Consider the following 14,692-nt stretch of genomic DNA (forward strand, 5'->3'; position numbering starts at 1 on the left):
GTTGTAGATTAGTATATCATCAAAAAATACTAACACAAATTTTCTAAGGAAGGGTTTGAAAATGGAATTCATCAAACATTGAAATGTAGAAGGTGCATTGGTAAGGCCAAAAGGCATGACCAAAAATTCATAATGACCCTCATGAGTTCTAAATGTTGTTTTCAAAATGTCTTCAATCTTCATTCTGATTTGATGATACCCTGAACGAAGATCCAACTTGGTGAAGTAAATTGATCCATGCAATTCATCCAGTAATTCATCAATGACAGGAATGGGAAACTTATCTTTAATAGTGAGATTGTTGAGCTCCCTATAATCCGGACACATGCACCATGATCCATCCTTCTTGTGCACCAATACTACTAGAGCATAGAAAGAACTTTGACTACGTTGAATTATACCAGCCTCTAGCATTTCTGCAACCATACGTTCAATTTCACTCTTTTGGGCATAGGGATATCTGTACGAACTGATGTTTGGAGGAACACTTCCTGGAATCAGATGAATAGCATGATCATGATCATGAATAGGTGGAAGACCTTTGGGAGTCTCAAATACCTTGGAATGATTTTCCAAGACTTTTTGGAGATCTGGAGAAATAGATGACTTCGATGTGGAAACATCTAGCGAACATAATTGTGCAATTACACCTCTTTGTTCCTTTTTTAGAAGCTCTGTTATACTGTTAGAGCTGATTATCTTTCTCAGTTTCCCTGCAATACCCCTTAATTCAACTTCCTTTCCTTCCACAAAAAATTTAATGAAAAGTTCTTGAAAATTAAAAGCTATTGTACCCAAGGATTGTTGCCATTGGACTCCTAGCACAACATCAACACCTCCCATTGGAATGGAAAGCATTAGGCTAGTCAATACATATTCTCCCATGGATAGCTTGATATTATGGCACTTTCCAGAGCAATTTATTGTTCCTCCATTTGCAACCATCACTTTACACTCTGATGCTGGATATAGGAATCAATTCAATTCTTTTGCTACCTTACAATGAATCAAATTGTGGGTACTTCCTGAATCAATCAACACTATTACCTTTTTCTTCTTGATTTGTCCTTCTATCTTGATGGTTTGAGGAGTGGTAATTCCAGCCAATGCATTACAAGATATGGTTGGATTCATTTCTTCTTTATCTAGGCTTTGTTCCTGGGGTATATCCTCTTCTTTTGACCTTTCTTGCTCTTTTTCTTCTTCTTCTTCACAATCTATGTAGAATAATTTCTTCTCAGCACCCTTATGACCTTTAGTGTATTTGCTATCACAACTGTAACAAAGCCTTTTTGCTCTTTTTTCTTCCAATTGTTGTTGTGAACCTTATAGGTTGTGGAAGACTAGGGGCAACAACACTTCCATCTTTATAGTTGTGAGTGGTATGCTTCCTGGTTGCCATAATTTTGCTTTCCATTTTTCTTGCTAACCTGAATGCCTTCTCTAATGAATCAGGTTCCCAAAGGCAAACATCATGTTCGATATTATCCTTTAAAGTCCCTATGAATTTATCAATCCTATGCTCCTCTAGAATATTTTTTACCCTTATGTTCAATTTTTGGAACTCCTAAATGTGCTCCATTATTGAACCCTTTTGTTTGAGACTTATCAATTGGCTAAAAAAAGTATTGCTTTTTTGTATCCTCATAATGTGTTGTCAATTCTTTCATAAAAATTGCCCAAGTGATAATTTGTTTACAAGATAAAAGCCATTGATACCATACAAACTGATCTGGTTCCAAATATAAAGTTGCAATACGTACCTTTTGTGTGTTTTGCACATTATTGAGATCGAAAAATTGCTCCATCTGTAATATCCATGTTGCGGGATCCTTGCCATCAAACTTCCTCATATCGATTTTTGGAATATGGTGGGTCTTCAATCCAACATTAGAGTCTATGAAATCATGATTAACATGTCTTTTGTTCGCATCATGAGTTTCCTTTACTACCATTTCACCATTAGTAAGTATTTCTTGTAGAAAATTTGTCAAATATGTCTTCAAATATATATTCAAATCGTCACATCTTAGCTTCCACGCCTTTTATCTTAGATCCCACGCTATTTATCTTAGCTTCTATTAGCTTTTGTGAGAGTGAAATTTGTTGCACTTGATCTTGTAATTTTGATATATCATGTAGCATTTCTTCCTCTTCTTCATGAGTCATGCTAGAGCTTTCAGGTTGCTTACTAGTTGTTTGCATTTTCTTTCCTTGGGGCATCAGTTACCGATAATAATGCTCTACTATGCCCTTTGAATTCCTTCAAAACAATTTTTCAAACCAAGCTTAAGAAAAAATTTAAAAAAATCTACACACTTTTTTTCACTTTGTAGGAGCTCAATATTGCCTCTGATGTATCTATGTAATTTCAGATCATCAAGTTCTAAAATTACGACCTGCAGTATCCCTCTGTGTCCTCTTTCCAATGCCACCAGTCTGATCCCAATTGGATTCTCCAAGGAGGAGTTATGCCAAATCTCCCACAGTGACCTGATTATAGACTAGTTCAGTAGAGCGAACTTGTACGATGTACCACATGTCCCTGTTTCGACCTTTGGCTCTAAAAAATATATATACAAGAAACTACAGTATGTCCTCTTTCTGTACCTTCTTACGAAATTTCAATACGATGCTTAGAGAGAAAGTTATGATGATTTTCCCGAGGTCACCCGTTTGGAATGTAATTCAGGAGTCTGCAAAAAGACCAACTTCCTCAGATCATATCTCCGCAAAAATAGTGCAAAAAGCTCTGAAATTTGGAACCAAGGTTCAGTGTGATTTCGCCTCAAATGGGTTTTTTTTTTGCTTTTGAAATGTCGCAGAAAAAAAGTTATAGCGAAAATTCCACGATGACCTATTTGGAGCAGTGAAACCCTAGAATCCAAAGCTCTGATACCAAATGTTATGAAACCAGCTCACAAAAAGATAGAAAAGATAGATCAACGCCTTAGAATTCAGCGTCTTTGAGGGGGAAACCTCCTTTACATTACACAAATTAATGATTCTTTGATGAATCAAATGACAAAACCTCCTTTCTATACATAGGAATCTAAAGAGTCACAATATAACCCAGCCGACCTAACAATAATAATATAAAGGCACAAAAATAACAATAGAGGGATTCTATGGGTCACAGTAATAACAATATGGAGACAATAGGGGCACAAAAATATTAATAAGGGATACAACTACAATAGTAATGGGGTAATCACTAGTATTATAGGGACCTAACACAGGCCGCTCATACAACCTACCAGTGACAAAGGAGAATATCACATGATACGTGGTTGAACCAGTGAGAATGTATACAAATTTGGTGACCTTAGGCAATCAAGTGAATGCCAAAAGGACCACCCTCATAAAATACGCCCTTGAGTGCCTGCACAAGCACGATGACGAACATCCACATATTTCCCTGATTGCAACTGAGTACAAGCTTTAGCACACTTACCTAGTTGAACAAATCCACCTAGACATTCCAGAACTTTCTATTGTCAAGTTGATAGGGTAGATTTTGCTCATTTTGTGAATTTGGAAAATTAGGATAGAGTAGGACATTTATAGAATGTGAAGATTCATGAGGAAGTCTAAAGGTCACAAGGTAGTTGAAAGGTCATGAGGAAGTCCAAGAGTCAGGGGTAGGCCAAAGGTCACCCTCATTTTATAAATACACCCTCATGGCACATTGTAAAGGACTTTTAGCTGAGGACTTATTTTTGGGACAATATTGTTTTGAAAGGACTTGTGCTCTTCTAATATATGCAAGGAGTAATAGTTATTTTCCACTATTGGATTGGACGAATATTTTATGTTGTGATGCCATGGATATTAGTTGCTTGATGGATTGAATGTTCCTGAGAGTTCTTTGATGCGTGGTCTCCTCATGTGTCTTCCTGTGCTATGAATCTTGTTTTGCAACACATGGATGGTATATGATATGCTAACTCTATGCTTGTATTGATGAATTGTTTCATTGATATTGGCATGATCTTATCATTGACTGTGAATTCCACTTGAGAAGCTTTTTGATCAGAATGATGTTGCAGCCAAGCCACAGCTAGTTGAAGTAGATGTTGAATTAGGAGATTACAACTTGGGTACAACACAAGAACAAAGGTATGTGAAGTTGTCAAAAGATTTACTAGATGAAAGAAAGATGGAATATCACAAGCTGTTTTATGAATTTGTTGATGTTTTTTCTTGGAAATATGAAGATATTAAGACATGTGATACATCTATCATTGAGCATAGAATACCATTGAAAGATGGTACTAAACCTTTCCAGCAGAAGTTAAGACAAATAAATCCACTATTGCTACCAGTGATGGAAAAGGAAGTGAAGAGACTGTTGGATGCTAAAATCATTATTCCATTGAGATACTCAGATTGGGTTGCCAATCTAGTACCACTAAGAAAGAAAAATGGTGAAATCAAATTGTGTGTGGATTTCAGAAATATTAACAAAAGCTCCAAGAAAGATAACTATCCATTGTCGAAGATGGAGCATATTCTTCAAAAGGTGACTGGGTCAGACAGAATTTCCATGTTAAATGGTTTTTTTGGGTACAATCAAATATCTGTTTGGCCAGAAGATCAAGAAAAGATAGCATTCACTACTCCTTGGGGTACATTCATGTATACAAAGATTCCATTTGCGCCCATGAATTCTGGAGCTACTTTCCAACGTGCTATGGACTTTGCATTCATTGGAGAAAAGGACAAGTTCTTGGTTATCTATTTGGATGGAATTATTGTTTTTTCAGCTTCAGATCAAGAACACCTTCAGCACTTGAGACAAGTATTTGTTAAATGTAGAAAATATGGTATATCCTTGAACCCGAAGAAGTCTCATTTTGCTCTCAAATAAGGTAAGATGTTGGGTCATGTAGTTTCTAAAAATGGAGACTTGAGGATTGATCCAAAAATATTGATTTCAATTCAAGATTTAACACTTCCAAGATCCAAGAAAGAGATTCAATCTTTCCTTGGTAAGATCAATTTTCTCAGAAGATTCATCCCAAATTTTGTTGAAGTGGTGAAACATATTACTTGTATGTTAAGGAAGGACAAAGAAGTCAAGTGGACAGCTGAATCCAGAAATTCATTTGAGCTGATCAAAAGGCTATCATTGAAGCACCTCAATAGGTAAGTCCTGAATATTCAAAACCTTTCTTAATCTTCTCATTTGCTTCTCAAGACACTATTGCTGTTGTTTTGTTACAAAAAGATTCAAAAAATAAAGAAGTGCCCATAGCTTTTTTCAACAGAGCTCTTAGAGATGGAGAATTGAAGTATGAAATGTTGGAAAAGCATGCTTATGCATTAGTTAAAGCTCTGAAAGCTTTTAGAGTTTATATTTTGCATGCTCAAGTGATAGCTTATGTCCCTTCATCTATTGTTAGAGAGATACTGGTTCAGCCTGATATTGATGGAAAGAGAAGTAAATGGGTGACTAAAGTTCTTGAATTTGATTTAGAGATAAATCCTACTAAACTAATCAAAGGTCAAGGACTAGCCAAGCTACTTGCTGAAGAAAATTGTAAAGTGTTGGGTTTGAATTTCATGGATGATAATCTGGAAGGGTAAATTTCAAAACCTGTTGATGATATGATAGTAGATTCAAAGCTTGCTGAGTGTAGCTGGTACAAAGATGTTGTTTATTTTTTGAAATATTTTAAACCCCCTCCAGAGTATGATAAAAGCAGAGTGAGATCTTTGAAGTTGAAAACCATAAAGTATTGCATTAAGGATAATTGTTTGTATTGGAAAGATCCTACAAGAGTTCTGTTGAGATGCATTGATATAGAGGAATCTAAAAAGGTCATATTTGAAATGCATAGTAGTGTTTGTGTAGGTCATCATTATTGGAGAACTAATGCATACAAAATATTGAGAGCTGGCTATTTCTAGCCTAGCTTATTTTCTGATGTATATGCTGAGGTGAGAACATGTGAAAAATGTCAAAGGTTCACTGGTAAAAAGCATCTGAAGTCATTACCTCTCAAGCCCATAATCATTTATGCACCTTTCCAGCAATGGGGATTAGATTTCATTGGTGAAGTTCATCCACCCTCAAGTGGGAAGCATCATTGGATTCTTGTTGCTACTAATTACTTCACCAAATGGATCGAAAAAATACCTACCAGGAATGCCACTCATAAAGTTACCATTAACTTTCTGGAAGGAATCATAACCAAATTTGGATGTCCATCAAGACTAGTAGCAGATAATGCAGCTGCTTTTAAAGCCACACCATTGGTAAATTTCTATGAATATTATGGTATCCAACTTACTCATTCTACAGCCAACTATCCATAAGGGAATGGTTTAGCGGAATCATCTAATAAAAGTTTGGTAAGAATCATCACCAAGTTGCTAGAGAAAAACAAGAAAGCTTGGGACTCAAAACCCAAATTTGCTTTATGGGCTGATAAGGTGACAATCAAAAGTCTATTAATACATCCCATTTTCAAATGGTTTATGGGATTGATGTTGTTTTTCCAGTCCAATTAACTATTCCTGTAGCCAAACTATTGCAAGATCATGAAGTTGAACCAAATGAAATGACCAGAAGAATGTACTAGATCATAGAAGTGCAGCAAAAGAGAGAACATCAATATGATTTGGTACGAAAATATCAACAAGCTGTGAAGGAAGTCTTTGATAAAGAGACTAAAAAAGAATATTTTCAGATTGGAGATCTGGTGTTGAAGTGGGATGCACAGCACCATGATCCAGGTAAGCATTCAAAGTTTGATGCTTTATGGCTTGGTCCTTTCAAAATCTCAAATGTCTTGCATAAAAATACTTTTGAGTTGCATCATCTTGATGGGACAGAACTGTATGGGGGCCCATTTAATGGGCGTTTTATCAAAAAATTCTTTTACTAACGCTGTTGGTAGCCTGAGTTCACTGTAAATATTGGTGTGATTTCATAATAAGACTCCATAGCCCAATGAAAAGGCACTGAAACTTCAAAAAGTTCTTAGAGCCTCGCAGGGAGAGCTCTATCCCCTGTGGAGCCAATGTTAGCACATTTCTAGGCTAAGTCATGAGTAGGTTTTGAAATTTTTATTTTTTAGGATTAATTTTGTAAATTTCAAAGAAAAAATGCTACTGGAATTTCCGGTAGCACCCGATTTTCTCGCTCAAACAGTCTCCCCTGTTTTTCGGACAGTCTTTCCGTTATTGTTTTATTTAATGTTTTCTTTTAAAAAATTTCGATGCCACTGGTTCTGGTAGTGTTTCCCGTTTTTTAAAATAAAGTCGAAAACGCAACCATTTCTGATTGTCCACATGTCATAACGACGAAATATCTAATCCAAATCATGAGATTTCGTGATCGGATAGGTCACAAACTCCAAGTCAAGTCAAGTGGTAGTCATTAATCGTTTTGGTTGATCGTGTTTGCTAGCTGTTAGTCACAGCCATAGCCAACCGTTTTCTACCCCACCCATCTTAAATAACTTGGGTTTCCCAAAGCCTATAGTGTGTCTGCATTGTCAGTTTCAGCCAGATACCTAAATTTCGACGGTCGTTCTTTCCGTTCCGTGTAATACGCTACTGGAATTTCCGGTAATATCTGAATTAATGTAGGAAAGTTGCAGATTTGCAATATTCCCGTACAGGAACCTGTAGTAGATCAGCTGGACTCTCCAAGGCAACTTGACTTCATCATTACAACAACATGCTATCTATCATGACATGAAATCTTGTGTAATCAGGAAGGATTATATGCATAGGAGATTGAACCATGGCTTCATCTCAATTATTTGAAAGTGAAAGAAATGTCACCATTTTGAATTTCTGAAGAGAAGCTAAGGAGACACTGTTGAAGGATTTAAAGAACATATCCCATATTTTTGGGAAGCCTAACTCAAGATAGTTGCAACAATTATTCAGTAAGGATTCAAACACCTTGACACCTATTCTTCACAATCAGCAAGCAAATATTCTATGGCACCAAAGTCTAAGAGAGGTGGAAATCTTAAGAGAATTGAACCCCAAGGAGCTGAGTTAGTTGATGCTAATCCGAAGGTAATAAGGTTATTCATTCAAGAAGGCTAGTATCCACTCTGCATGAGGTTAGGAGACACACATCAAGGAGTAGCCTGTGAATTTGCTCAGACTTTCAATGGATAGGAAGTTGTCATTTTTTGTTTTCAATTGTAGGTTTCAGAACAATCTATTGCATAGGCTCTTAACCTTCCCCAGGAAGGAGGAAAGTGGTTCAAATGACAGCTTATCACAGGAGGAGATCTCAATGCTTTTATCAGAGATGAATACTGAAATCCCAACTAGGCCAAAGGAATTCCCAGCAGTTATCTGAAGAAAGAATGGGAAGAAACAGTGAAGCTAGTTAAGATCTTCCTCACCTGTGAGAGAAGATATACAGTAGTTTTTCTATACCATATGAGGTTTTTGTTTCATTTTGCAGGTATGAGGACTCTTAATCTGCCTTATTTTATATTGAAAATCCTAACCAAAATGGCAGCCAGGATTCAAACACATCAAGAAGCATCAGAGTACAGCCTATATCATCAGGCAATTATCAAGGTTCTGGTTGAAGAAGAATTGAAGAAGAGGAACCAGACTTGGGACCATTTCTTGTTTTATAGAGCAGGCCAACCTGCACCAAAACCCCAAGAAACTGATAAGCCTTCTTCAACACGGGTTCAGACAAAGAGAACAACAACTGCATCAGCTGAGGGAAGCTCCAAAAGAAAGACAAGAAAGGAAGGTGTGAGCAGAGGTGCCAAAAGTAGCAAAAAGAAGCCTTCAACTACTAAAACTAAAAAGAAAAAAGAGCAAGGAGAAATCTCTTCTGCCCAGAAAGTTGAAAGCTCAAAAAAGGTTCCTCCTGTTAAACCTTTTCCTAAAGTTTACATAAGAACTAGGAGAAGAAAACTTGTAGCTGAAGAGAAATCTAAAGCGCAGGTGCTTCTTGAAATTCCGAAAGCACATGAACAGCAACAACAAGACCAACCTCTTGATTCTGATGAGAAAATATTGAAGCAAGCAGGGTATGCAAGGACCAGTGAAAACAAGGAAGAAGAGCCAAGACTAGTTGTTGGAACTAGGAGGAGGCATACTAGGGAAAAGAACAAATACAGACTGAAATCAAAGGCCCTAAATAACCCTAGTTTGCTAACTGAAGTAATAGTTATAGAAGAATAGCCTACAGAGCTGCAGACTGAGGATCCTTCAATTGCAGAAATCAGAAGATCCTTGAAGAAACAAAGAGACAAAGCTCCCATGGACCAGCCATCAGAGTCTTCCAAAAGAAAAAGATCCAAAAAGAAGCAGAAAAGAGAGAGGCCATCATCAAAGAAGACACAACAAAAATCACAAGGTCTAAATCTACTAGAATTAAAACCAACTTGGATAAGCTTGCAGAGGTTGCAGCTCACATAGGATGAAAGGGTATTTTGAAGTGTTTTTTGTTGAAATTTTGAAGTGGAAAGATTATCCTACCGAAAGCTTCGAAGTGTTTCCAGTTTTTTCACTGTTACAGGTATTACTGGAATTTCCGGTAGCACCTGTCACAATAGAAATATATAGCTGTCAACAGCAAACCTCCGGGCCAGTTTTGGAACACAACAACTCATAACGATAGGGATAAGAAAGATGATGGATATGAGACAGTTATGAGGTTGTTGAAGGTTATGTTTAATGAAGACATATGGTCATTCAATAGGCAAGACCATAAAGAGAAAATTTAGCAGCAAAAGGGGCAGCCAGTTAGTTTTCCAGCAGCAAAGTGTCATTCTTCCCTTCTTTTCATTTACACCTGTACTTTTTGTTGTAATTTGATGGGAGATGATCTTAATGTCTAAAAGACACTCATGTAACAAGAATAGAGCGGAACCACCAATTTAGGAGAGTTGGATTTTGTGCCTCTCTCCCTATATATACCTTTTGTAAATATCACTTCAGGGTTGGATTTTGGTTCACATGAAGACTCAACTTAATAAAATAGCTTTTTCTACACTTCATGCTGGAGGATTTTGTGATTCAAGTCATATCTAATGTGTGGTTTGTCTATCTCATGTTTTCAACTTTCTGAATTATAAATTTGCAGTAGCTAGTATAGTATGAGTGAGAATCATTAAGAGGATCTGATGATGACTTATCTACTGTCTAGTTTTCTGTAAATTATAATATGTGTTCAAGTAGAACTTTCTAGTGAAGGTTTCACAAAGGATTTGTGAGATACTTTATACTTGTTTTTACTTCCTAATTGTTGTTTTCCTTGTCAAGCCTATTTTAATCTTTTAAATGGTAAATTACAGCAGCTAGTATAGTATGAGTGAGAATCATTAAGAGGATCTAATGATGACTTATCTACTATCCAGTTTGTTGTAAATCATAATATCAGTTTAAGTAGAAATTGTTACTGAAGGTTTCATATAAGATTTGTGAAATACTTTACACTTTTTCCTACTTTCTATCTGTTATTCTCCTTATCAAAAAACAGAGTTTGCTATAAAGCTTTATGTAGTTGAGGTGATTGTCTTAAGATACTCAGTTTTCTTAGGATAAGTATCAGCTACATGTTCTCTTTCCTTTGTTCCCCTATACTACTTAAAGAGCAACACAATCATTTCAAAACTCCTTCAGAAGCCATCCCACCACTCAAAAAACCCTTGTAAATTTTGAAATGAAAACATGATGTGTAAGGCTTACTCCTTTTGCAGTCTAGGAGTAACTCCTTGCGCTAACAGAGGGCTGTAGGTTTTAACCCTGTACAGAAATTACCTGCATACGAATTCTAAAACACAGAAAATAAACAATGCGAGAGCATAACACATAAAACACATATAAATAGATATTTTCCCATGGATCCCAAAACCGGGACTACCAGCTTGATTTTTCATTGTGTTCCTTTCAACGTTACAATACATACTTATACATGCCAAAGCATCCAATACCATGGACCGAAAAACATCGCGTCCAAAACCATGTGCGAAAAACATGCACAAAACCATAGGTATGTCCGCCCAACCTAACATAGGGTCCAAAACCAAAATTTTCCGGGCGTTGCCCCGGACCGCATAGAGTGGGGTTACCTATACCCCTCAAACCCCCTATAACTCCCCTCACTACCAAATCAGCACAATGAAGGGGGGGTTCCACCCCCCTCTAACCCCCCGGTTAACTACGTGGGCTAGTCGTGGAAAGAATACAACACAACCCAACATTCTCCCACTTGTTTTTTTCTTTCCACAGGCGACCACAAGAGAGCTTAGTCATTTATCCAGCCCTGCAATGCCCATTGTTTCTCTACACCAAGAGAACTTCTCAAAGCTCACAGATTTTGTTAATGCATCTGCAGTATTCTTCAAAGTGTCCACCTTTACCAGCAACAACTTTTTGTCTTCTATCATATCCCTCACAAAGTGATACTGAACATCAATGTGCTTTGTCTTTGAATGATATTCAAGGTTCTTTGCCAAGAAAATTTCACTTTGGCTGTCACAGTCTATCCTTATAGCTCCCTATACTAACCCCATACTTGAACATAATCTATGCAACCAAACTGCTTCCTTACTTGCATGAGTAGCCGCCATGTATTCTGCCTCTGTAGTTGATAGTGCCACTACAGATTGTTTCTTACTCATCCAACTGACAGCTCCTCCAAATAGGTTAAACACATACCCACTTGTAGATCTTCTCTTATCCAGATCTCCAGCCCAATCTGCATCAACAAATCCACGAATATCCAACACTCTGTCCAACCCTGGTCTTCCTTGGTAGCACAAACCATAATCACTAGTGCCACGCAAATACCTGAAAACCCGATTCATTGTTGTGCAGTGCTCCTTCCCTGGTTTTAACATAAACCTTCTTAATACTCCCATTGCATGTGCAATGTCTAGTCTAGTACAAACCATCGCATACATCAGGCTATCGACTACACTTGCATATGGAACACAGGACATGTCCTCTTCCTCTTCTTGTGTCTTGGGACACTATTCAGCAGATAACTTTACACCTACAAGAATAGGAACCTTTACTGGTTTACTATCCTACATATTAAACCTCTTCAATATTGTCTCGACATACTTCCTCTGGGAACTTCCTCTTTGTCCGATCTCTTTTCATTTCCATGCCAAAAATATAGTTTACAGCACCAAGATCTTTCATGTCGAATTTGGAGGACAAATGGGTCTTCAAATCCTGGATAATTTCTCTGCCATTTCCAACCAGCAACTATCATCCACATACAATACCAGATAAATAACACGGTCACCAATTAATTTAAAATACACACAGTGATCTGCTTTGCTTCTCGTGAAGCCAAGTCCCCGTATAAATGTATCAAATTTCTGATACCACATCCTTGGTGACTGTTTTAACCCATATAGGGACTTCTTTAATTTTCATACTAGTTCTTTCTTACCCTTCACCGCAAAGCCTTCAGGTTACTTCATGTAGATCTCCTCTTCGAGATCCCCATGAATAAATGTTGTCTTCACATCCATCTGTTCTACCTCAAAATCAAAAGCAGCAGCAACAGATAAAAGTAATCTAATAGAAGTTACCTTGGCAACAGGAGAAAAAATATCACCAAAATCAATTCATGACACCTGGGAATAACCTTTTGCTACCAATCGAAATTTGTATTTCTCCATATTTCCTTCTAAATTTGTCTTCTTCTTGAGCACCCATTTGCTGCCAATGGGTTTCCTTCCAGCCGGCAACTCCACCAAATCCCAAGCCTCATTTTTGTGCAAATATTCCATTTCATCAACCATGGCCTCTTTCCAGAGTTTTCCATCCTCTGAATCTACTGCTTCCTTCACAGTTCTAGGATCATCATCAGTAATAGATAAAGCAAAATTTGAACAAAAAGCAGATGGACTATACCTTTGTGGCTTAATTCTTTCTCGAACTGATCTTCTCACACCCAGAGTTTGTGGCTCTTCATCTTCTGATTCCTCCTCTGCTGTAGAGTCTGATTCTTCCTCTTTTAGCTCAAACTCTATCTTCTCATGTTCCTTTGGTTGGACTTCATGTTTAATAACATCTTTCACGTCTCTGAACACCACATCTCAGCTGTACACAACCTTCTTTGTTACTGGGTTCCAAAGCTTATAACACTTTAAACCATCCTTATATCCAATAAAGATGCACTTTTCAGGTTTACTATCCAAATTGGTTCTTTTCTCCTTTCGAACATGTACGTATGCATCACATCCAAATACCCTCATATGTGAAAGAGAAGGTTTCTTACCAGCCCATACCTCTTGTGGAGTCTTATCCTCCAACGTTGATGAAGGTGATCTATTGACCAGGTAACATGTTGTCTCCACCGCCTCTGCCCGGAATTCCTGTCCTAACCCGACACCACTGAGAATGCTTATTGCCCTTTCCGTCAACATCTTGTTCATTATTTCTGCAACTCCATTTTGTTGAGGTGTATATGGAGTTGTCTTCTGCCGTGCTATACCACACTTCTTACAGAATTCTTCAAATTCCTTACTACAAAACTCTCCACCGTTATCTGTCCTCTGCACCTTTATCTTCTTCTCTATCTGGTTTTCCACCAGAGCTTTAAATTCTTTAAACCTGTCAAAGAATTCAAATTTCTTCTTAAGGAAATATGTCCATGTATTCCTTGAGAAGTCATCTATAAATGATACATAGTACACAGACTTACCCAGTGATGGAACCTTCATAGGTCCAAACACGTCACTGTGCACAAGCTCTAATATCTGTTTCACCCTCTCACCACCAAAGGGGAAACTCACCCAATTTTTCTTCCCACATACACAATTTTCACAGAAATCAAAATCCAGAGAGCTATTACTCATACCTTCTACCATACCTTTACCATGAAGTATTCAAAGGCCCTTCTCTCCAATATTTCCAAGCCTTTGATGCCACAGCATGGTCTTCTCTCCAGAGACCACTAGATTTCCTGCTCCACTTTCAGGAACCACGGAACTGTTGCACCCATCAACAACAGTGCTACCTTGCAGCTTGTATAGAGTTCAAATTCGAACTCCCCGCATCAATACCAGTGCCCCCTGAACCATCTTGCAGGTATCCTTCTCAAACACTGTTTTTACACCTGCATCATCCAGCTTGCTTACAGAAATCAGATTTCTGGCTAATGAAGGAATATGCAGAACACCTGGAAGTGTTCTAACCCTTCCACCTTGAAACTTCAAATTTACTTTTCCACGACCAATGATTCTAGCCTTCCTGTCATCCCCCAAGAAGAAATCACCACCATCATATTTCTCACACTCACAGAACCACTCTCTATGGGGAGTGAAGTAAAAGGATGCACCTGAATCAATCAACCATGCCTCATGATATACATGTGTACTTTAAGAAGCCAAGTACACATCCCCACCTTCATCTGAGGTGGTTTTCGCCTCTGCAGAATGAGCATCATCAGATCCCTTTCCTTTATCAGGAGCTTTAGATTTATAGTCCCTTTTGTAGTGCACTTCCTTTCCACATTTCCAGCACACCACCTTTATAGGTTTTCCTGAAGATTTATATCTCCCTCTAGATTTAGATCTCCCACTTGATGACTTATTTTTGTTTCTGTTCTGGGACCGTCCTCATACAGACAAGGCATCACCATTCTGGCTCTCCATATTTTTCTGTCTCATATCCTCCATCAGCAAGGATGAGACTATTTCATCAAGCTATAACGCAGTTGCATTGCTAC

Source organism: Pinus tabuliformis, chromosome J, assembly GCF_031772625.1.
Source record: "Pinus tabuliformis cultivar Carrire ecotype Pingquan chromosome J, CPIR1, whole genome shotgun sequence".
NCBI lineage: Eukaryota > Viridiplantae > Streptophyta > Pinopsida > Pinales > Pinaceae > Pinus > Pinus tabuliformis.